This window comes from Cavia porcellus, unplaced genomic scaffold (assembly GCF_034190915.1).
Source record: "Cavia porcellus strain 051 isolate PalLab524CR breed Dunkin Hartley unplaced genomic scaffold, mCavPor4.1 scaffold_5, whole genome shotgun sequence".
Taxonomy (NCBI): domain Eukaryota; kingdom Metazoa; phylum Chordata; class Mammalia; order Rodentia; family Caviidae; genus Cavia; species Cavia porcellus.
Window position 1 is genome coordinate 55,562,876 of NW_026947488.1, and position 25,273 is coordinate 55,588,148.

The window sequence follows — 25,273 nt, forward strand, 5'->3', positions numbered from 1 at the left end:
AGCTCTTCCCCGATGGTGGTAGTGCCATGTTGGATAGAGGCAGCTCCTGGGCCAGCCAACTCGGGTTGCTCTGTGGCACAGGGCAATGTGTGGATGGAGAGCTGAGGGCAGTGGAGTCTTTCAATTTCCAAGGTGATGTGGTCCAGGAATCTCCTTCCTGGGGTACAGTTTTTGGGATGAAAAGCTGCCCAATGTTTAAACAGCCCACCTGTCTGAAATCATCCCCAAAGGGCCCAAAGTAGGGTTCCCCGTTCAGGAAGTTGGGAAGGAGGGCTTGGGGAGGAAGTGTGGCCTGAGCCACCGCCCTGAAGACAGCACCCTAATTTCTTCACAGCCCCTTAGAAAGCAATCTCCAGGGTTGGTCAGGCCAGTGTGGATGGATACTGGGTCTTTCAGGGTGGCTCTGGGCCCGGTAGCTGTGACTGGTGTCTCCCACTTCAGACCACTTTGCATCTCTGGGGGCTGTGTGCCTGGATGTGGGGAGTCCCGGCCAGAGCTCCTGCGATTTTCTTGGCCAGGTGAGACTCGCACTGGAACCTCTGGCTTTATGGTGCCGTTGCTACTTTGGCTTGAGGAGATGTCAGCCAGATAACTTGATGTTTCTCGGGGAGGCAGTCCTGAGGCCACTGTCCCCGGGGTGTCTGAGAGGGAGGAGTCTCTCTCCCATAGTGGCCTGCAGCGACTGGCTGGAGTCAAGCGCCTCCTGAGCCTTTCCTTCGTCCATGGTCTCGGTCTCGACCTCTGCCTCGCTGAGTGGGGATGCAACTCAGCATGCTAGCTGTTGAGCTTCTCAGGACTAGCAGATCAAGAGATGGCTGTTACCTCGGTGGGAGCCTCGAGGCAGGTTCCCCAGTTCCGTTTGGACGCGTTGCCAAGGAAGTGACGTCAGGTCTCAGGATTCCACACCTGGAGTACCCTCTGCTAAGAAAACCCTATGACCACCTGTTTCTTTATACTGAAGAAATCACTGGCTACCTAATACAATAGAAGTCAAACGATTTAATTTAATTTAAAAATTATGCCAAAATGGCAACTGAAAAGAACAATAAACATGTATTAAAAAAACATACTTTTTTCTGGTTGTTGTTTAATATTGCAAATCAAACTTGTAATGTGGAGTTTACCTGGCAGGTTTTGTGGTGTTGAGCTGTATCCCAAAACCCTCTTTGATAGTTTCTGTGGGTCAAGGATTCAAGAGTGGCTTAATGGGGCTATTTGCTTCTGGTTTTGTCTTTTGTCAGGATTTAGTCAAGATACCATATATTATTTGAAGACCTAAGTAGATCAAGGAGTACATAAGAGGGTATTCTGTGGGGGGAGAAAACGGATCAAGGAAAGGACATGGGGGTGGGCGGTCTGCTGTGGAGTAGAGGGCAGGGACTGTTCCATTTCAAAGAGAGCACCATGTCAGATCATGCTGAGAAGGTGAAGCGGGGAGCTGTGCAGATACTTGAAGTTAAGTTTGTGCCAGAGGGAACAGCATGGCGAAGTACCTGAAGCAGTGTTTTGGAGCAAAGTGAGGATGTCAGTGTAGGAGAAATGAGGAGAGCAGAGGTAGAGACAGCAGGAGATGGAGACAGAGGTAGTGCAGCTTGTTCCAAGGCTGCTCCACTTGGCCCACTCTCACTGCCTTCTCAAGGTCCTCACTCCTTTCCTATCTGATCACTTTCTCCTTCCTGACCTGATTATTTATGCTCATCTAGAAATATGTCCAATTGCTGTTCTAGAATACAACTTTCTGGATGCCTTAGCTTCTCTGGCTGTCGTCCGCATTCTCTTCTACCCTGAAAATAAAAACCCTTTCAATTTTCCACTGCTTTTCTTTGCCTCTCATTCTCTTTTTGGGAACCATTTTTGTCCCTATCATACCACCAGGTGAATTCACATCAGCGTATCCAGTGGTCTCCCTCTTGCCAGAACTGAGCAAGTTGTGGTCAACATCTCACTTGGCCTTGTAGCACTTGGCTTGCTTGACCCCATCTCCTTACCATATTTTGCTTGAGTCCTGCATTGTACCACGCTAACCTGATTTTCATTTGATCTCACTGGTTCCTCTTCTATTTCCTTTGCTCCCTTCTCCTGTCCTACCAAACTGTTACATGTTGGAAAGCTTTAAGTGCTGATTTTGGATCTCTTATTCTAGGTATTCTCATCAGTGCCATCACTTGAAATATCATAGGTCCATCTGTTCTTCATCCTAGATCCTCCTCTCAATTCAGCGTTTGTTACCAGCTACATGCCCACTTGATATCTCCACTTACACAGTACATCTACAGGACAGCTCACATGTACCTTGCTTGCCTCTCACAGCTTTGCCCTAAATCAGTTGCAATAGTCTAATTGCTCACCTTGGTACATAGCTTCTTCATATATATATATATATATATATAATTTTCCAAACAAGAACCTGTACTTCTTCTATCTTTCAATCTGCTCTTTCTCTAATGCACCTCATTTAAGTCCACCCCAAAGTTCCGTTGGCACTACCTCCAAAATATTTCCTGATCTACTTACCTTTTCACCCCTAGAACCTTTTTTAGCTTCTTATCTTTTAATTACAGTGTTGTTGTCACTGCCTTCTTCCTGGTCTCTCTGCTTCCTTTCTTGCTGCTTCATCTTTGATCTTCCTTGTCTAAGCCAGAATCAATATTCTAAAACATAAGCTTGGTAATGTCTTTGGCTGTTCATGACACATAGAATAAAGCTCTCATCCATTAAGCTGATCTACAGAGCCCCTACCATCGAATATTGTCTCACTTCTATGCGGTAGGACAGGTGCAGATGTGCTTCTTATTTCCTTACTTTGTTTTTTTTCTAAAAGATTTGAACCTTGTTTTAATATCTTTGAAATCGAGCAGTTTATATCTATCTAGTCTTTCAAACCAATGAAAACATATTGTAAGTGAGTACATTTTATAAAAGTACAATCTGGCTTTCAAATTTTTCTTATAAAGATATGATTTTAAAAATTTGGGAGACAGATTAGAATTGGAGAGAGTGTCTATTGTGACCAGTTGTTGGATTTACCAGTAATTTTGGGGAGTTCTAGAAATGTTAATATTCTTATTTCTATTCTTAATCATATGAGCGTTGCAGTGTTCTTACATCTTTAGATTGCATTCTTTTCCAGCAGGGCAAAGTTTCTCCCTTTTCATTGCTGACATTCCAGTATATTGATAAAAAAACCATAATTTGTCGCTTTTTTAAATTTTAATTTTATTTAAGGAGAAAAGAAAAAAAAGCAGAGAAAGGGTACAAGTTATACAGATTTACAGAAAAAAAATAAACAGTAGGAAATCACTAGTTAATGGATTACATATTGTCATCTTAGAAATAATTGTTCAAGTCACAAAATTAAAGCTTGTAAAGTGGACATTCCAACAATGATACTGCAAACAGTTCTGTTCAATGATCCAATAAAACTCTGTGATATCATTTTCTATCTTATACACTTAAATATACATGCAGTTATATAGTTTAGAGCACTTTCTTTTCCTCTCTTTTGTACAATGACTATTACACATTTTGGGTTTCATTGCTCCCACGGTTCTTACTGCTTTTTTGGAAGAGAGTAAAACCAAATGTGACATAACAGAACAGAATCGGTCAAGTCAAAAGGGTGGACATAATAGATAATGTAAAAACATAATGCAAGGTGATCAACAATGGTTACCATAATGCCTCCCGCTATCTCTAATAGAATTGCCCATATCATTAGTTATAATACAATTGAACAAAACAGGAAAGAATAAAACCGACAAAACCAAAACATTGGAGACATTGTAGGTTTTCAAAAGTAGATAAAAGTCAACGAGAATGGGCGTTATAATGAATCTCATTATCTTCACAGCTGATGCCTAAACTTTTGAACCTGATACTATCCAGCAAAACAGAATAGAGGAACATCAGTCAAAAACAAGATGGTGAGAGTAATACAGGGCTTTAAATCGAGATAATGGAAAGTCAAAGTGGGTTACTATAATATATCCTGCTATTTTTTATTTATTTTTCCCTTAATTAAAAGGATAAAAATAAAAAAGTAAATAATGGAGTGGAGATTGAGAAAAAAGAGGGCATAACAGCGAAACAGCGCAGATCAAAACATAACCATTTAAGCAGAATAGTGTTTTACCACCAGATAATCCTGACCTAAAAGTAGTTACCATATTGTCTCTTTCCTTGAAATCCTTGAGTACAACTTCGTATACTGTAGCATTAAGTATATCAAAACAATGTAAAACCATTTAAGAGAATGACAGCATTACAGAGTATTTAGAATCGACTAACAGAAAATGAACAATGGTTTCTGTATAATCTCCTTGTCTTTAAAATGTTTTTGCTTATACTATCGTACATAATAAAATCCAATAAGATACAACCTATTTAGACCATTGGAGACAGAAGAACAAAAGCTAGATGAGACTTCAAAACAAGATGATACTAAATCAGTATTACCTATTAAGATGTCATTTTCTCCAAAATAGCTGTTCTTATCATCCAATCTTCTCTGTCTCATTTCTGTTGAGCTCTTTTTCTGTCAGTAGCTATCAGTTTGTCTTCTTCATTTTGTTCTCTGCTCCATTCGTTGTGGCCTCCCCGCCACTATTTCTGGATTCTTTGTATTTTTCTTTTTTTAGAATATCCTGCAATACTCTCTGTAGAGTTGAATTGGTGGTTGCCAATTCCCCCAGTTCCTCTTTATCCTGGAAGCACCTTGTTTTTCCATCAATTTCCAGGGACAGTTGTGCAGGATATCTCAATCTTGGCTGAAGATTATTATCTTTCAAAGCTTGAATTATTTCCCCCCATGCTCTTCGTGATTTGATGGTTTGTGCAGAGAAATCTGCTGTAATTCTGATGGGTATTCCCTTGTAAGTGGTCTGTTTCTTGTCTCTGACAGCTTTTAATATTCTGTTCTTGTATTGAATTTCTGGAATTTTTATTATTATATGCCTGGGTGTTTCTCTGTTAGGGTTGTAGGTAGCTGGGGTCCTGTATGCCTCATACATCTGAGTATCTTTACCTTTTGCTAAATTAGGAAAATTCTCCTGGATTATTTCTGTGAGTAGCTTTTGTAGTTCACTTGTTTGTGTCCCTACTTCTTCTTTTATGTTCTTAATCCTTAAGTTATGGCTCCTCTTATCATCTTCTTGTCTTTGTATTATTGCTGTTTGTTTCTTTGTTATTTTTAAGAAGTTTTTCATTTCATTCTCCCATATTACAAGTCTGCCCTCCAGTTCAGATAGTCTGTCCTTAGTTTCTTTCAAACTGTTATGCCAGTCTTCGATAGACTTCTTAGTTTCTTGGTAGTCCCTTTGAACCTGCTTCACGTATTCTATGCTTTCTCTCTTTTCTCTATCAAACAATTCTCCCCTCTTTTTCTGTTCTTCCATTCCACCATCCGTTTTTTCTTGGGTGGTGCTTAGCATTTCTCTAACTATTCTGCATACTTCTAGCTTCAGGTCGTTGATAACTTCATTCCTGAATTGATCTATGAGGCTCTCTATATGGCGCTTTATGTCTATTGGTGCGGTGTCCGCTATTGCCTGTTTCTCAGAATTGGGGGCCGAGGAGCCTTTCTTGTTGCTGCCTCTTCCCATATTCTCTGTTCCTTATATATGCAAGCTTATATAGGAGACCCAGCTTCTCTCCCTGTCAGCCACAGCCTGATCAAATTGCGCTGGCTAGGTGTTCCCGCCCATCGCTGCACACCAGGGAGTTACGGACTAGGCAGCCTATGCGGGAGTCACCCCTCCGGGCCACTGTCAGGCTCTGGGATCTGGGTTAGGCCAGCCTACCAAGTCCGCCCGCAGCGTCACGCAGGCCAGGCACTTTTCACCAATCCCGCCCGAGAGGGGGATGTGTGGCTGGAGTGGCCAACGCGCCCTGCTCCCGCAGGACTGCCCGGGCCCAGAAAGTCCTCCGCTGGAGTCAAACTGTGGTAGAGTGTCAGTTTCTCTCACTCACCTCACCACAAGTCAGCGCACGCCTCCCTGCCCGTCCTGTTTTTGACTCCGTTCGCAGATTGCAGTTCTCAGAGCTTCCGCGCGTCTCCTTGCTGAGCCACTATAGAGGCAGCCAGCCGCCGCACGGCGGGAAACCCAAATCGCGGCTTCCAATGGAGCGGGGTCTAGCCTCCACACTGAGGCTTTTCTGTTCCTGTTTTAGCACCAGGACTGCATTCCAAGTTGGTTTCTCTCAGCCCAGTTCGTTCCTGAGTCAGCAGAGCATATCTCCACCTGCTTGTGTCTCCTTACTCCGCACCCTTCCTGACTTCTGAACCAAGCCTTTCAGAGAGCCTCCGTATTATCTGTTATCTGTCTGACATGTTCTCCCAGAAGTCTAATTTGTTGCTTCATTCACCAGTTCACACATATTTGGATTATCACCACAATTTAAAAGTCAGGTTTATTATATTGTATTTGAAAATAAAAAATAAAAAATGATTTCCTACTAGCAAAATATAACATTAAGAAAGAAATGTGATGACACTATGCCATGATGTAGATGGCTACATTTTTTAAAAAATTTGGTCATAAGGTTTCTTTTTTTAATTGAAAGAGAAAACAAAACAAAACAAAACAGTGAAAGGATACAAATAATGCAGAATTTCAAGAAAAAAATATACAGTAAGAAATCACTAGTTAGTAGATTACATATTGTCATCTTAGAAATAGTTGTTCAAATTACAAAATTAAAGCATACAAAGTAGACATTCCAACTGTGAGATTGCAACCAGTTCTGTTCAATGATCCAACAAAAACTTAGTAATATGGTTTTCTGTCTTACACACTTAAATATATATGCAGTTATATCCTTTAGATCACATTCTTTTCCTCTCTTTTTTACAATAACAATTTCACATTTTGGGTTTTATTACTCCCATAGTTCTTATTACTTTTTTTGAAGAGAAAAAAACCAAATGTGACAAAGTAAAACAGTCAGTTAGAACAGAAGGATGGGCATAGGACATGATGTAAAAACAGAATACCAGGTGATCAACAATGGTTACCAATAAAACCTAAACATTGGAGCCCTTACAGGACTTCAAAAGAAGATAATAGTCAAACCATAAGGGGCATCATAGTAGATCTCATTGCATTCAAAGTGGTTGCCTATACTCTCAAATTTGATACTATCAAACAAAACAGAATACAGTAAAATCAGTGAAAACAAGATGGGGAGAGCAATACAGGGCTTCAAATCAGGTTAATTGGAAAACAAAAAAGTTACTATAATATATCTCACTATTTTAAATTTATTTTTCCCTTAATTAAAAAATAATAGGAAAAAATAATTTTTTTAAAAAAAGGAAAAAAGGGGACATTGAGATAAAAGAGTACATAACAACAGAACAACACAGGTTCAGAACAGAACAATTTAAGCATCGTGTTTCACCAGATAGCCTGACATTAATAGTAGTTATCATAGTGTCTCTTTCCTTGAAATATTTGAGTATAACTTCACATACTATAGCATCAAACTTATCAAGGCAGTGTGAAACCATTCAAGAGAATGAAAGTATTGCAGGGTATTTAGAACCAGCTAACAGAAACCGAACAACAATTTCTAGATTATCTCTCTGCCTATAAAAAATGTTGTTTATACTATCACATATATTAAAATATAATGAGATACAACATGTTAAAACCATTGGAAACAGATGAACAACAACTTGATGGGGCTTCAAAACAGGATGATATTAAATCAGCACTAGCTATTATGTTGTCTTATTTTCTTCAAAATAGCTATTCTTATCATTTCTTATACTAGGGAAACTATTCAGTATTTATACATGTGAGTTTGATTTATTTCACTTATGAGTATGGTCTCAAGCTGCGTCGATTTATTTATAAATGTCTCAATGTGATCATTCTTTATAGCTGAGTAGTACTCCATTGTATAAAAATACCACAACTTTTTTATTCATTCCTCAGTTGATGGACACTTAGATTGTTTCCAAGATGTGGCTATTACAAATTGTGGTGCTATAAACATGGGTGCACATATATCACTGTAGTATGATGTTTTCAGTTCTTCTGGAAATATGCCTAGAAGTGGAATAGCTGGGTCAAATGGGGCTTCCAGTACCAGCTTTCTGAGAAATTTCCAGACTGACTTCCTCAATGGTTGCACTAGTGTACACTCCTACCAACAGGGCAGGAGAGTTCCTTTTTCCCCACAGCCTCTCCAGCATTTGTTGTTGTTGGTTTTCTTGATCTTAGCCATTCTTTCAGGAGTGAGATGAAATCTCGGTGTGGTTTTAATTTGCATTTCTCTAATGACCAATGATGATGAACATATTTTCATGTATTTATTTACCATTTGTATTTCTTCATCTGAGAATTGTGTATTCATTTCAGATGCTCATTTTTGGATTGTGTCTTTGAATATTGGGGGTCTGATGTTTTTTAATTCTTTATATGTTTTAGATAGAAGTCCTTTGTCTGAGGGACAGTTTACTAAGATTTTTTTCCCAGTTTGTGGGTTTTCTTTTCACTATGTTAGAGATTTCTTTTGACGTGCAGAAACTTTTTAATAAGAGGTGATCCCAATTTATTGACTCTGGGAAGTATTTCCCGTGTGGTTTGAGTCCTGTTCATGAATTCTCTACCTACCCCTATGTCCTCAAGGTTTTTACCCAATTATTCTTCCAATAGATTTAGTGTTTCTGTTTTAATATTAAGATCTTTGACCCATTTAGATTTTATTTTAGTACATGGTGATAGGCATGGGTCTAGTTTTAGTTTTCGGCATATGGAGAGCCAATTTTTCCAACACCATTTATTAAAGAGACTGTCGTTCTTCCAGTGAACATGTTTGGCCCCTTTATCAAAGATAAGGTGGTTGAGTGTGTTTGTAGCTGTGGTTGTATCTTCTAATCTATTCCACTGATCTTCGGCTCTGTTTTGATTCCAGTACCATGTTGATTTTTCTACAGTTGCTTTGTAGTATAACTTCAAGTCAGGGATTGTGATGCCTCCTGCCTTGCCTTTGCTGCTTAGAACTGTTTTAGTTACTTAGTTACTTTTCTCATGGCTGAGACAAAATACCTGACACTCAAAGTTCAAAGAGGAAAATTTATTTAGCTCACAGTTTGTAAAGATTTCAGTCCATAATATGGTGGGTCCAGGCACATGGCAGAAGGAAACAATTCATGGCGGTGGAAGGCAACAAAAGCAAAGAAACAAGCTTAACAGCATCTTTCTGCCCCTTTTATACTCTATCCAGGCTGCTGGGATTGGGGTGGTGCCAAATCAGTTGGTGAGCTGATCACACACCATTATTCCCAGCATCACATACTCTTGACTCAGCAATCTTTGAAAAGACCCAATGACTACATGAAGCTTTGGGGGTGGGGGGGACATCTGGACACAGACTATAACAGGCTCTGATCTTTCTTGTTGGGCAAGGAGAGGGTGAGAAGGCTACTCCATAGGGTCTGCACTGATGCCATGGTTCATATTCCTTGGGGATTCTTTAACCATTTCCATGGCTGTGAACAATCTGAAATCTACAGCCTGAAACTTTCCAATTTTGTCTCCATTATTCTGCAAAATTCTTTCCTTTATTCTTTGTAGCACAGACAAAACCAGATTGGAATATATAAGCACAATTTACTGAAAGCTTAGGGATATCAAAAGGAAAATGGAAGCAAAGAACAATATCACTCTGACAGTCTTTCTTATGAAATAGAACACATTGTGCTTTCTATGAGCCTCTCTCTCAGCTTTGCTGGCAATTTACTTCCAAATGTTAAAACATTTTTTTTAGTTACAGTGAATCCCTTATCAGTGAGTTCCATTTGGAGGAAAGTTCATAAGTTGAATTCATTCATAAGTCGAAAGTGAGTCTCATACACTTTTGACACAAATATACTACAATATGATGCATAAAAAACCAAACACACACACTGTTCAGTAAACACAGCAGCTCAACTGTGACAGTTTCTGGCAGACATGTGGGCTATTTCTGAGATTTGTTGCAGCTATGAATGTTCATAATGCAGGGTCTGTCTCTATCTGTGAAAATTTGCAAGTTGAATGTTCCTAATTGGGGACTTACTGTCCTGGGGATTGAATTCTGGGCACTCAACTGTATCACTTGACTATTATCAGAACTTTTTCTCCTTTTTTTCTGTTTTTATTATTTTTTATTATCATTTTGATGATAACCATCTTAGTGGCTATGAAGTGGCATCCCATTGTTACTTATGATTTTTCATTTTTCCTTTTATTTCTAGTGCTATTGATTTTGCAAAATATTTGGTCTCAATGTGTCTAATATATGGTGGTATCTTGGTTCATGAACTTAATTTATTCTACAGTTCTGCAAAGGGCAGCCACATTTGTGTACATGCAGGAAAGATGAGTGCAGTCATGTTTATTACTTAATTTAGAGTTTGCCAATAAAAACATTTTGTTATAAACTTCTGTTTTCAAAACAAATTGTTTGCAGGCAGAAGTGTTCATGAATGAGACACCACTGACGTACTGTGCTTCAGTCATATCCACCTCCCATTACCCTTCCTTACACTTCCTTTTCTAGCCTACTTACCTGCTTCCTTTTGTCTAGTAATGCCTTTCTACTCTCATTTCATCTTTTTTAGATTTCCCATATTTGGAAAGATGCATTATATTTGCCTGTGTCTGGTTTATTTTGTTGATCTTGTATTCTTGATGATCACCATTCTGACTGGGCTGAATCTCTATGTAATTTTAATTTACATATCCTTAATGGCTAAGGATGTGGAAACATTTTTCCTATATTTGCTGACCATCTGCACTTCTTTTGAGAAGTTTCTATTTAATTAATTTGTCCACTTATTGTTTGGGATACCTGATTTTTTGGTGTTCAGTGTTTTGAGTTCTTTATATATTCTGTATACAAATATTTTCTCCCATTGTGCATGCTGTCTCTTCACTTTGTTAGTTGTTTCCTCTGAGCAGTTTCTTTCCATTTCACAATATCTATTGTACATTTTGGATCTTATTTACTGATTATTACAATAGGGAGACAATAATACAATGCTTACACATGTGATTATGAATTATTTCACTTTTGAGTATGATCTTAAATCCATTTTATAAAAGTCTCAAGTTTATCCCTTTTTATAGCTGAGTAGTACTCCATTGTATAAAAAATGACATCTTTTATACCCATTTCTCAGTTGATGGACATTTGAATTGTTTCCAACATCTAGATATCACAATTTATGCTGCTATAAACATGGGTATGCATATATTGCTGTGGTATGTTGTTTTTAATTCTTTCAGAAGATACCCAGAAGGAGAATAGTGGAGTCGCATAAGACCTCAAATCCTAGTTTTTTGAGGAATCTCCACACTTATTTCTAGAGTGGTTGCACCAGTCTGCATTACTGCCAACAGTGGGGAAGTGTTTCCTTTTTCTTGTAGGGAGCCGTGCCCGGGCCCCATTGCTGCCTCCCTGCCTCTCTCTCTCCTATGGGCACCACGTCTGCCTACATTAACCATAATCCTCTCCTGCTTACATCACATACCCGGACGTGACGATGACCCTGTTGTATTCATCCCCATAGCCTCTTCTTGTCCCACCAGCCTGCGCTTTCCCTATAAAAGATGTAGTCACTTCCAGAATAAAGGGGGGCTTGATCGGATTCTCTCTCAACTTGCTTCCGTCCCTCCTTGACTCCCCTATGTCTTTATTTAATTCCCATTCCCCCTCCAGGTACAACCCATGGATTGATCCGCAGGCCGGATAATTTTCCCACAGTCCCACCAGCATTTGTTATTAGTTGATTTCATAGTGATAATTATTCTTTCTGGAGTGAGATGGAATCTCAGAGTTGTTTTCAATTTGCATCTCTTGAATTAACAATGATGTTGAACATTTTTTCATATATTTATATATTATTTGTATTTCTTCTGAGAAATGCAAAATTCATCTCAGATGTCTTGTTTTTTATTGGGCGTATGTATTTGGGAGGTCTGATTTTTTTTTCATTTCTTTATATGTTCTAGATATGAGTCCTTTGTCTGAGGGACAACTGGCTATGGTTTTTTCCCACTCTGTGTTCTCTTTTTACCCTGTGGTGATTCTTTTAAAATACAAAATTTTTTTAATTAGATGAGATCCCAGTTGTTGATTATTTGAACTACTTCCCATGTAGTCTGGGTTTTCTTCATGAACTCTCTTCCTGCACGTATGTCTTCAATATTTCTATCTACTTTCTCTTCCAGTCAATTAGTATTTCTGTTTTAATATTTAGATCTTTGATACACTTTTCTTTAGTTTACTGCATGGTGACAGATGTGGATCTAGTTTTAGTCTTTGGCATGCAGAGAGCCAGTTTTTGCAACAACATTTATTAAAGAGGTATCTTTCTTCTGGTAAACATATTTGGTCCCTTTGTCAAAGATAAATTGGTTTAGTGTGTTTGTAGTTGTGTCAGCATCTTTTGATTTGTTCCATTGATCATCAGTTCTATTTTGTTTTGCCAGTACCATGCTGATTTTATCACAAATAATTTCAAATCAGGAATTGTGAGTCTCCTGCCTTATCTTTGTTACCCAGAATTGCCTTTCTCATTCCAGGTCTCTTCTAGCTCCAAATGTTTCCTCTAGTTCTGTGAGGTATGTTAATGGTATTTTGATTGAGATTGTATCAAATCTGTATAACAATTTTGGACATATGGCCATTTACATTTTATTGGTTCTTCCTACTGAAGAGCACAGGATATCTCTCCATTTTCTGATATTCTCTTCAATCTCCTTTTTCAGAGTACTGTAATTTTAAATGTATAGGTCTTTAACTTCCTTTGTTAGGTTGATTTCTAAGTATTTCTTTTTTTGAATGCTACTGTGAAAGGTGTGGCTTCGCTATTTCTCTCTCAATGAGTTTGCTGTTTGTGTACAGGAAGGCTCTTGATTTTTGAGTGTTGAGTTTGTATACAGCTATGCTGCTAAATTTGCTATTAAATCTAGAGGTCTATTGTTATAGTTTTTGGGGTTTTCTATATAGAGTATCATGTCATCTATGAATAATGATAATTTACTTCTTGCTTTCTTATCCTAATTTCTTTATTTCTTTCTCTTGCCTAATTGCTCTGGCTAATGTTTCTAGAATAATATTGAGTAGGAATAGTGATAGTGGAATTCCTTGTTTTGTCCCTGATTTGGAGTGAAAGTTTTCAGTTTTTGTCTGTTTAGTATGATGTTGGCTGTTGGTTTTTCATATATGGCTTTGATCAGACCGAGGTAAAGATCATCTATTTTGATTTTCTATAGATGTTTTTTATTTTAAAGAGAATAAAACTAAGGAAAATAAAACAGAATAAAACCAATCAAAACAAACTGGTGTAAGTGATACAGGACTTCAAAATAATATGAAATCAACAATAGTTACCGTAATACCTCTTGTTGTCTTCAAAATGGCTGCAGATACCTTCTTCTTCTTCATCTTCTTCTTTTTTTTTTTGGTACCAGGGATTAAACTAGCAACCTTGCATTTACCAGGCAAGTGCTTGAGCCACTGAGCTAAACCACTGGCCCTTGCAGATCCTTCAGACATAGTGAAAATCAAACAGAACAGAACAGAATAGAACCAATAAAACCAGACAATGAATGCAATAAAGGACTTTGAAGCAAGCCAATAGCAAATCCAAAATTGCAACCATAGTATATTTTGTTATCTTTGGAATAGCTGCTCCTGCCATCGAATGTGACAAAATCAAACAAAACAAAAGAGAATTAAACCCAACCCAACAAAACAATGGAAATGATATAGTACTTCCAAAACAAGACCATAGAAAATCAACAATGGCTGCAACCCTCAGAGGGAGATCCCCCCCTAGATGTCACACTGCATTCTGCTACCCTCTGAAGCCATGATCAGACTATTGGTCCTAGACCTGCAATGTTAGTGAAACACCAAACACCACAGGCATCTGCTTGCACCTCTATAGCTATCATCATGGCCTGTATTTCTGTGGATAAGCAGGTTGCTTACAGTGGGGAGGTCGTGGTGGAGAGCTGTGGGATGGAACTGTTTTTTCCAGCCCATGTGCCAGAAGGGGCTAGGAGCTGCCTATTCCAGTCTGGTGGGGGTCCATGCATGGCATTGTTTCACAGACTCAATTTTTATTTTTTATTAATATATGTTTTCAGTTCTTTTTAAAAAAATTTATGTAAAAGGAAAAAGAGAAAAAACAAAACAAAACAAAGCGGTGTAAGGGTACAAGTAATACAGAACTACAAAAAAACAAAACAAAACAAACAACAGTAAGAAATCACCAGTTAATAGATCACACATTATCATCCTAGAGATAGTTGCTCAAGTCACAGTATCAAAGCATACAAAGTGGACATTTAAACAGTGAGACTGCAAACAGTTGTGTTCAATGATCCAACCAAAAACATTAATATGATCATCTATTTAACACCCCTAAACACACTTGCTGTTGTATCCTTTAGAGCACTTTTTTCCCCTCTCTTTTTTACAACAAAATATGTTTTCAGTTCTTAATCATAGCATTCCTTGTGGAGAGTTGGTACATGTGCATAATGCATATCAATTATTTTTCATTTCCTTCCCCTCCTTGCTCTATTTTTCTGTCCATCTCTCAGGCTCATTCTCATTTTTGAAAGATTTATCTCCCTATTAGTTAGCTTTTATTTTGTTCTGTCTTTATATTCTGGGTTTCTCATATAAGCAAAATCATGTAATATTTATGCTCATGTGTTGATTTATTTCTCTTAACTTTATGGTCTTAAGATACATCCATTTTCCTAAAAATGGCTCAAGTTTATCCTTTCTTATTGCAGAGTATTACTTCATTATGCATAAATGCCAATTTTAAAAAATCTATTCATCCATTGTTGGACATACAAGCTACTTCTGGGATTTAACTATTATGGATTATTTTGCTGTAAACATGGGTGTGCGTGTATCAATGTGGCATGGATTTTTCTCTTTTACTCTTTGCGCAGATACTTAAACAGGGGACAGCTATATGAAATGGTATTTCCATTTTTAGTTTTCTAAAGAATTTCCGTAATGATGGTAACTAATTTACATTCCCGTCAACAATGTCGAAGTGTTCCTTGTTCTGTGCAGCCTTACCAGAACTTGTTACTATTTGATTTCTTGATAATAGCCTTTTTTTCAGGAGTAAGCAGAAATCCCAGAGTCACTTTAATTTACATTTCTCTAATGGCCTGAGATGTTGAACATTTTTAAATGTTTCTATTGGCCACGTGTACTTATACTTTTGAGACGTGTCTGTTCCTTTTAGTTGTGCATTTTTCAATTGGGTATTTTATTTTGGGGGGTTTAATTTTTTTGAGTTTTAAAATATATTTTAGATATTGGTCCTTTGAGAAATAGCTGGCAATTTTTACCCCGTTCTATAGATTGCATCTTTATTCTGTTGGCTGTTTCCTTTGCTGTACTTATTCTTTAAAATTTGAACTGATTCTTGAACTTTAAAATTTGACCTTATTCTTTAAAATTTGATATGATGCCATTTATTGATTCTTGATGTTATTTCCTGTGCAATATGAGTTCTTTTAAAGTCCTTACCTATGTTACTGTATTCAAGAGTTTTACCTCTTTTGTCTTCCAGCAGGTTGTGTTTCTGTTTAAATATTTAGATCTTTGATCCTCTTTGAATTTATTTTAGCACATAGTGGAACATACAGGTCTAGATTCAATATTCTATGTGAATGGCCAGTTTCCCCAGCATTATTTGTTATGTGATTCAATCTATGTGAATGGCCAGTTTCCCCAGCATTATTTGTTAAAGGTGATTTCCCCCAGTGTATATTTTTAGTACCTTTGTCAAATATCAGATGGCTGAATGAGCTTGGAGTTGTTTCCTTGTCCTGTATGTATTCTGTCTCCCTGACCTTGATCCACATCTCCTTTTGTGCCAGTACCATGCAGTGTTTATCATTGTAGCTTTGTAACATAGCTTTGAGAAATAGCTGGCAACCCTTGAAAGCCAGGGTTGTGATGCCTTATATTTTGTCTTGTGATTCAGGATTAATTTTATTTACATTTGGGCCTCTTCTTGTTCCATGTGAATATTAGGATTGAGTGTATAGTTCCTTAAAGAACACTGCTGATAGTTTGGCTGGGATTCCATTAAACTGATGTATCAGCTTTCGAAGTATGACCATTTTGACAATATTCATTCTACTTATCCAAGAATAGGGGATATCCTTCCATTTCCTGATGTCTTTTTTAATCTCCTTTTCCAGAGTACTGTAGCTTTTGTGGTAGAGATCTTTCATCCCTTGGTTAGGTTATTTCCTGTTTTCAAATTTTTGGTGCTATTGTGAATAATATTGTTTTCCTAATTTATTTCTTGGTGAGTTCATTATTGGTGTAGAGGAATACTCTTGATTTTGTATGCAGCTACATTACTGATTTTTTTTATTCTATAGTTCTAGGAGTCTATTGAAATTTTTTGAATCTTCCTTGTAAAAGATCATGTCATTTGTGGATAAAGGTAGTTTGGCTTCTTTTCCTTTATGTATCCTTTTTATTTACTTCTCTTGCCTGATTATTTTGGCCACAGTTTTGAGTACTGTATGAACAGGAGTGTTGATAGTAGATATCTTTGTGTCATTACAGATTTTACAAGAAAAGCTTTTTATTTTTTCCCATATAATATGATATTGGCTATAGGTTTGTCATAAATAGCTTTTATCAGATTGAAATAAGGTCCTTCTATATTCATTTTCTTCAGGATTTTCATCATGAATGAATGTTGGGTTTTTGTCAAAGGATTTTTTTGCATCTGTTGAGAGATTATATGATCATGTGACTTTTAAAACTTGCTTTTATTTATATGATATATTACATATATTGGTTCACATATGTCAAACCATACCTGCATACCTTGAATGAAATCTACTTGATCATTATGTATATATAATGAATATTGTGTATATATGTATATTCTTATGTTTTTCTATGTTATGTATTTATTATGTATCTAGATATATTATTGTATATTTGTTATGTATATTATTTTGATGATTTGTTGCATCTATTAGTCAGTATCTTGTTAAGGATCTTTATATCTATATTCATTAAATAAATTGGCCTGAAGTTTGCTTTTTTGCTTGGATCCTTGTCAGGTTTTGAAATCAGACTGAAGCTAGCTTTTAGAAATTATTTTGGAAGTAATCCTTTTCAGTTTTATTAAAGACTCTGATGAATATTGGTGTTAAATCTTCTATAAAGTTCTTTCCGTGAAGGAATTTACTTAGTTGATAGTTTTTGAAAAATTGCTACTTCAACTTTATTGTTTATTATTAGATTATTCAGAGTTTAAAAATATTCTTGGTTTAGTCTTGGTAATTTATAAGTTTTTAGGATTCTATCCATTTGTTTTGAATTCTAGGATTTATTTTAGTGAGTACAGATTCTCAAGGTAGTTGCTAATAATCTGTGTTTTTGTGGTGCCTGTTGTGATTTCACCATGTTAATTTCTGATCGCATTGATGCAGGTCTTTTTTTCTTTGTTTTGGTGAGATTAGCAAAGAGTTTGTCTATTCTGTTTATTCTTTCAAATAACCAGATCTTTGATTCATTGATCCGTTTTTTTTTTTTGGTGTTAGTTCTTTAATTTCTGCTTCATGTAATTTCTTTCCTTGTGTTAGCTTTGGATTTCTATCATTCTTGTTTTTCTAGGAACTTGAGATGCATCATTGATTATTTATTTGAAATCACTTTATGTTTCTGATATGGACAATTCCTTAAGATAGCTTTCATTGCATCCTGTTGGTCTGGTATGTTGTACTGGAATTATCTTATAATTCTAGGAACTAATTTTTAAAAAATATCTTCTGTGACTCATTGCCTATTCAAGACTGGATTGTTTAATTTCTATGTATTTGCATACTTTTTGTGGTTTCTTTTATCATTGATTTCTAGTCTCACTGTACTACTATCTAATAACTACATGGGATAGTTTTATTTCTTTTGCATTTACTTAAGAATGCTTTATGAGTAGTGTGTAGTCTGTTTTAGAAAAAGTTCCATGTGCTGCTGAGAAGAATGTATATTCTGTTCTTAGGTAGAGCACTCTGCCCATTTGGTCAAAGTTTTCACTCAACTATAATATTTCTTTGTTGATTTTTTGGGCCCAATTGTTCTATTTGTGATAGTGGATTATCAAGGTCTCCTATTATAATTGTGTTGACACTTACTTGATTTTTTTAATGTCTGATAGTATTTGTTTTACTGTTAGATATATAGTTATATCGATTCAGTGAATAACATATAATTATATTTATAATTGTTTTTTATTTATGTTGAATCATTCTCTTAACCAATGTTTAGTGACCTTCTTTGCCTCTTCTGATCAGTCTTGGTCTGATGCCCCTTCTTTCCAAAAATAGGATAACTAGTCTTGCTTTTTTAAGAGTTCCTGTTGCATAGAATTTCCATTCTTTGATCTTTACCTTATGAATTTCTTTTCTTGAATACAGCCTATTGTTGAATTTTGTTTCTTGATCCAGTCCTCCAGTCTGTTAGCTTTGATTTGGCAGTGAACACTATTTACCTAGAGAGTTACTGTTAAACATTATTTACTTATTCCCATCATTACATTATTTGGTTGCTGATTCTCTTTTTCTACTTAATTGCTTACCCTCCTTAGTATGTTTATTATACTAGATATTTTTCCATTGTTAGCTTCTTGCCTCTTTCTAGAATATCCTTAATAATTTTTTTGGCAATCATGAACTTGTTAATGGTCTAGCATTTTCAGATCCAGTCATCCCTTACCACCACATATGCCAGGTCTGCTTTCTCACCACAACAAGTGGGGCCCCTCTCTGTCTGAGCAAAAACTTCTCGGAGAGTCTGTGTCTAGCATGCTGCCCTCTCTCTGTGGCTATCTACCATGGCTGAGTCTCACCCAGTCACTGTGAGTGGGTAACACTGGGAAACCTGATGTGAAGTTGTTCTGTGGCTTAGTCTTAAATAGTTAACCTCTCCCCAAAGTGACAGCTTGTTAAACAAAATGTGGAAAGCACTGAAATTTTTTAAACAACTCTACCCTGCAATCAAAGGGTCATTTTTAGAGTAAAATCCTACAGTCTTTATATTTCATAATAGCTGTGTAGATATGTATTTAAAAAATTTTTTTTTTGGTCTTTTTAGTTTTTATTGGTACCAGGGATTGAACTCATGACTGCACACTTGCAAGGCAGGTGCTTATGCTGCTGAGCTAAATCCCCAACCCCGTAGATATGTATTTTTCTTGGTGATAGTACTGGTGGCCTTGTGGTTTATTTCCCCCTGGAGCTGCTGGCCCTCTGGGACTTACCTTTTCTCACAGAGAATTGGCCTCATTCATAAGTTGGTTGAATGGTTGGTGCTATGGTGTCCTGTGCTGAAGGAACACAAAACACAGAGCAGGCTTGGAGTTGGCTGGTACCTGTGCCCAGGATACAGATTCCACAGGGATGGCACAGAATTGGCTGGGGATGTGTTCCAAGGGAGGTCTTGTAGGTAGGTTCACTTACAGGGAGTGTTTTTATAAGAAATGAAGGTCTCACATGGACCAGGCTTTATTTTAAAGGCTGAAGTTTAATTTTGAAGGACTAGAATGAGATCTTGGCATTCTAGAAAACTTTTAAAGTACAGTTTTCTGGGACACTAGATTACCGTCTTTGCTTGTATTGTCTGATGATGACCATTTCTTTGCAGTATACTAGAGAAATTTAGAAACTGTCTGAATAAGAATACATGTATATAATTAAGTATAGAACATAGAATGTCCTACATTAAGTGGTTCAGATACTTACTATTTTTTATTTATCTGCACATGTGCATCATTCTGGTATTCTGGGGGAGGAGAAGAGACATAAAGTTCTAACTTTTCATTTCAATTCTTCTTGCAGTAGGTGTTGAATTAGAATTTATGCTTATCTTCACATTGTCATTTTTTTGCTGAAATTGGCTAGAGACTTTAATAACAGCTGAGAGCTAGTTTATTACAGAATTCTAAAATCACAAAGCTGAAAAAGGCCTTAGAGATTACCTGTCAAGTTTCAGCCCTCTCCATTGGCAGGGAAGGAAATTGCTCTTTGCATTTGTCAGTTGCAGAATAAATCCAGCTGAAAATATTCTCGGTATAAATGTTTATTAGAAATGTTGGCGTAATATGACATACTGAGAAAAGGACATTCCTCTTTTCTGAAATTAAATGTAATACAGAAATAGAATTTACACATGTGGAAGCTCCTTTTCATGAACTTTAACTAGAGATTTAAGAAATCAAACAAAACCCAGATGCTTTACATGAAAGAATTAATTCTGGGAGCCTATCTAACCAGCTAGCATAGGATTTGACTTTTAAAGGATTGGAAACTCATGCTTTGGCCTTAGATCTCAGATCCTTGGGAAATTTATTTTTGTCCTTTTGAGACAGGGTCTCACTATGAAATTTAGGCTGGCTTTGAGCTCATTTTGTAGTCCAGATCTGGTCTCGAACTCACAACAGTCCTCCTGCCTCAGCTTCTCAAGTGCTGAGATAAGCTTTCTTAAGAAATACCAAACAATTGTGAACTTTTTTTCCTCAAAAAGAGTCCACTATATCTTTATTTCCCCTGAAACTGCAATTTATTTTTTATTGATTCTCAGCCAAAGTTCAAGTTCAACTTAGGTTGACCAGGGGAGTTGTTCTTTCAGGGCCACCTTGGATGACAGTAGATGACTTCTGCAGTTATAGATCACTAAATTTATTTATTTTTACCTTCAAAGGATACATCGTGGATTTGTCTTTAGGTATTGACATTTCAACTACCTCAGACCACATTCAGCAAACTCTTCGAAGGTCGCTGCCGGAGCTGATGCAATGGTAGTCTTTGTTTTCTAACATCAGCTGTGATATTCCTGGTTCAATCAACCCAAGGTCCTGCTGCTTAGTTTCTGGTTCCAATGGCCAGTTTATCTTTGACTCAGGTTTTGAGACACACAGTGAGGAGGTCATCCAGAAGTTCTTGATGTATCAGGCTTCCACAAACAACCATATGGATGTAGACTTTTTGCAGTCCTTGGGAGATAACGCACTCCATTCCTCTTCTGCTAAAGTGAAGGTAATATTTCTGAGAACCCATGCTATGGAGCTTGTCTTAGTTACTTTTTTTTTTTTTTTTTTGTCTTTTTCTTTTTTATCGGTACTGGGGATCGAACTCACAACTGCCTGCTTGCAAGGCAGGTGCTTATGCCGCTGAGCTAAATCCCCAGCCCTGTCTTAGTTACTTTTCACTCGTTTCTGAGACAAAATACCTGAAGCCCAAAGTTGGGAAAGGAAAGGTTTATTTCTTACAGTTTTTGGAGGTTTCAGTCCACACTCAGTTGGCTCCAAGGCAGGCGGGCATGGCTGGGCCGCAGTTCATGGCGGCTGCAAACAGCAAACAGGAACCAGCAAAGAGTAAGACACACCTTCTTCCTGCCATTACATCACATCCTGGCTCCACCCCTTTGTGGGTATAGCACTGACACCATCAATCCAAGCACTAGACAATGAACGAATAACAAATGCACAAAACTCATGAGGACTTGGGCCACAGACATAAACAATGACAGAGCTATCAGGGAGGGAAGGGTAGAAAAGACCTTTGAAATTGTGGCCAATTCCAACTCAACTGATCTTTACTGATAGTTTATATAAGAAGAAAATTAGACTCAGAATCAATAAGGGATGTGTCTTCATTCAATCAGCAACTACTTATGAAGCCCCAGAATAATGTCAGTAGGAATGAAAGGATGAAGTTCCTGCTCTCAAACTGTACACAGCTGAGGGACAGAATTTTCCTGTGTCATAAATTCATCCCAAAGACAACATGGAGGTTTTAAGGCTTCTTACTTTGTCACTCATTGTTAAAGATGCCTCTCTGTTTTTCTATTCAACAGCTACACCTATCTCTAGTGACAGTGGCACTTTAGGACAGCATACCCAAGCCCCTTCCTCTCTGAACCGTGTGCCCTCAAGTCCACAGAAATAAAAAGATTTTGTGTTAAGATCTGTGATTCTCTTTTAGCTTTTCCTGCAATCATGCATCCAGTGGATTTTTATTTCTTGACGAATTTGTTTTACAGTAAAAATTTCTGAGTAAAAGCAACACATTTTAACCGCAGATGATACATTAAAACATGTAACAGAAAATAGTGACAACTATTCCCAACTAGTTGTCTCTTCCCCCAAGCCACTATTAACTTCTTGATATTTTGCATGATAAAGATGGCTATTATATGACAGTTTTGGGAAGAGGCTAAGCTGCAAATCCTCTTCTTCTCCAGAGGAATGGGGAGGTTAAAATTAAAAATGAATGTGTTGTAAAGTAATAAATGTGCAAGAAAGCAAGGTGAAAACCTGGGCATAATTAGAAAAATTCTCTCTTGTATTTTGAAGGGATACACAATCCACAGCATTCATTTTTTCCATTTCCTCTCCTCTATGTTCCTCGCCACTACAGTTGTCTCTACCCTCTCTTTGTCTTCCCTTTGTTTCCCCACTCTCATCTCATTCCCTTTCTTTTTTTTTTTTTTGTCTTTTTCCTTTTTATCGGTACTGAGGATCGAACTCAGGACTGCCTGCTTGCAAGGGAGGCGCTTATGCCGCTGAGCTAAATCCCCAGGCCCCTCATTCCCTTTCATAAACAACAGGTCCTCTTAGTATTTACAGATGGACTGGATGATAATGTAGAGAGACTGAAGGAAATCACAGAGCGGCTCTAGCTCTGCAGCACAGGTAAGGCATTGCTTGGGCACTGGCCCTGCCCACCGCACGACTGGCCCGTCCTACCCTGGGACTGGTCCCTCCCGCTGCGGGTCTGGCCCCTCCCACCGTGGGCCTGGCCCCTCCCATTGCACTTCTGCATTCCTATAGGAGCCGGCGCTGGACTTAGGAGCCTCCTATATACTCACCTAGATGAGTGGAACTCAGCCCCAGAAAGGCAACACCCACTCTCCCTCTGTGTGAGTTAGAGGGTATTTGGGGCCTAGAAACACCTCCCACTATCAGCAAATCTGCACCAGATCTCTGGGACAGACAGAACTGGCCAGTTATCAGCCCAGTATGTGCTTTTGACAGTGATGGTGATAGTGGGGTTTGCAGGTGCAGCTCCTACTCCAGTGGTGCAGCTTGCGGTTTTAGGTTACCTAGGAATTCTTTGGTCTCTTGTTCTTGAACTCCAGAGTCAGCCAAAGCTGGCCTTGTTTGTACTGCTGTCCCCCTCTAACTGCTCTCCATTTCTTCCTGAATGCTGTCATGAAGTCTGTAGACTGTATCTTGGAGATTAGCTCCCCGGTGAGCTGGGTGGATGCTGTCCTGTGCCTGGGCTCTTGGCACTGAGAGGGACAGCTGAGTGGCTCTCAGTGCATGCTAACTCCCTCCACTGGATTCCTGACCCTTCCCCTTCTGTGCCACCCAAAGTAGCAGCATGTGGTGGGGCACCTTTGTAACTTCAGCATTCCAGAGGCAGAGGCAGGAGGGTCATGAGTTTGAGCCAACCCTGGGTTAATCAGTGACTTAGAGAGAGCCTGGCTCAAAATAAAAAATCAAAAGGTCTGGAAATGTAGCTCAGCTTGAAGGCCTAGGGTTCAAACTCCAGTTCCGTAAAAAGGAAAAGGACTCTAAAGCAAACTCGGGATCCAGGCACGTGACCTATTCAAGCTCCCTTTGCTCTTCTCCTCCCATGGTAGAGTACAGTCACCATGTTTTCTTGGGGGTTATTTTCCAATTGGTTACGTATGTGCTGGACTCTGTGTGTGTGTGTGTGTGTGTGTGTGTGTGTGTGTGTGTACATTCTCCCAGCAGAATTTACTCTCCAGATTTCCCAGTAAGCTTAAATTGTTGCAGCTTCTCTGGGAGGGATTTGTTTATTTGAGTATGTGACAAGAGACTGTAACCATTGCCTGCATGTTAGATCAGCAATTCTACTGCTAAAAAGTTATTTTTAAGGAGTAATGAAGAGTGTGCACATAACTTTAAAACACAAAATTGCCAACAGTTTGTTTATAACAGCAAGAAGCTGATTCGTATGTACTGCTGAGAATTTTCTGTTCAAAATAACCATGGTCATATTTGTTCTGACATTCAACCAACATAGTAGTTTCTAGCTGAATTTCTCAGGTGTCCTTGTCCATTTATTCTTTGCTGTATGGTTGAACTGGATGAACTTCAATACCTGAACCCAGTGTAAATAACAAACAGCCTCCACATCTCAGTGACTTAAGTGATACGGATGTGTTTATCTTATACTCTTGCTCAGCACTCGAAGGGCCTAGGTGGAAGGATGTTCTATCTTGACAGGTGTTTTTCCTTGCCTTGCCAGTGAAAGGAGAGAGGGCAAATTGTGCACTGCTCTGGGAATTTCTTTCTGGGGGTGACATACATCACTTCTTACACTTCATTGTTCAGATCAAGCTGTATGTCCACTTCTAAATTAAGATATATTACAGTGAGGAGTTGAGGTTCCTTGCAAGTTTATAACTTTCCCAAAAAGTACAACCCCAGCTTGCCCTTAAGGAGGGAACCAGAATATTCATGAGTAGCTGAAATGATTGCCACAGTTTCTAAGAGTAAATGGTGAGTCAGATTCAGGGACGGGTTTAGGTGTTATAGTACAATAAGGGCAGGAAAACATCTATGAAATAAAAAATGGAAGATATGAGACTGTGAGAATCCTTTATAGCCCCACTTACCTGCTTAACTTTCAGTTGGTGGGGTTGAAATGTATGGATTAATTCTTCAAGTAGGTGTACCATGAATAATTCTTGGTTTTTAAAAACACTAAATTTGAGACAAGACAGATGCAGGATTTATTGTCTTGCTGTGAAGGAGGTCCATGGAAAACATGTATAGTCAGTAGGCAGCAAATGCAAGCAACTTTATTGTGTAGCAAGCATGGTACACTATCAAGGAAAATCACTGATTAAGGATCATACACTCTCAAGAGCGAAGCAGTCAGAGCCTGAGGTGGCAACACTTGCTGCAAGAATTGTACACTTGAGAAAGATCCAAATACGCACATTGGAGAAGGCTCTTGCAGCTGGGGGGCAGAGTTTGTTTTTATGTTCTTGGAACTTGGGGGCATGATCAAGGATGCAGTCAAAGCACCTAATGGGGCTTTTGTTTGTCCCCAGTCAGCAGTGAGACTACACTCCTTCATCAGAAGGGAAGTTTTTGGTCTTTTTGTCTTGGCTGGAATGAACATGGCGCCCTCCCCTCACCAGGGAAGTCAACATGGCACCATAAACACACAAC

The 25,273-nt window shown here is 38.1% G+C and overlaps 1 long non-coding RNA gene across 4 annotated transcripts in view; it reads left to right on the forward strand.

Moving 5' to 3' along the window:
• The window catches only part of LOC100716760 (uncharacterized), a 247,666-nt gene that overhangs the window by 180,776 nt on the left and 41,617 nt on the right, over positions 1-25,273 (forward strand). The window lies entirely within an intron of this gene.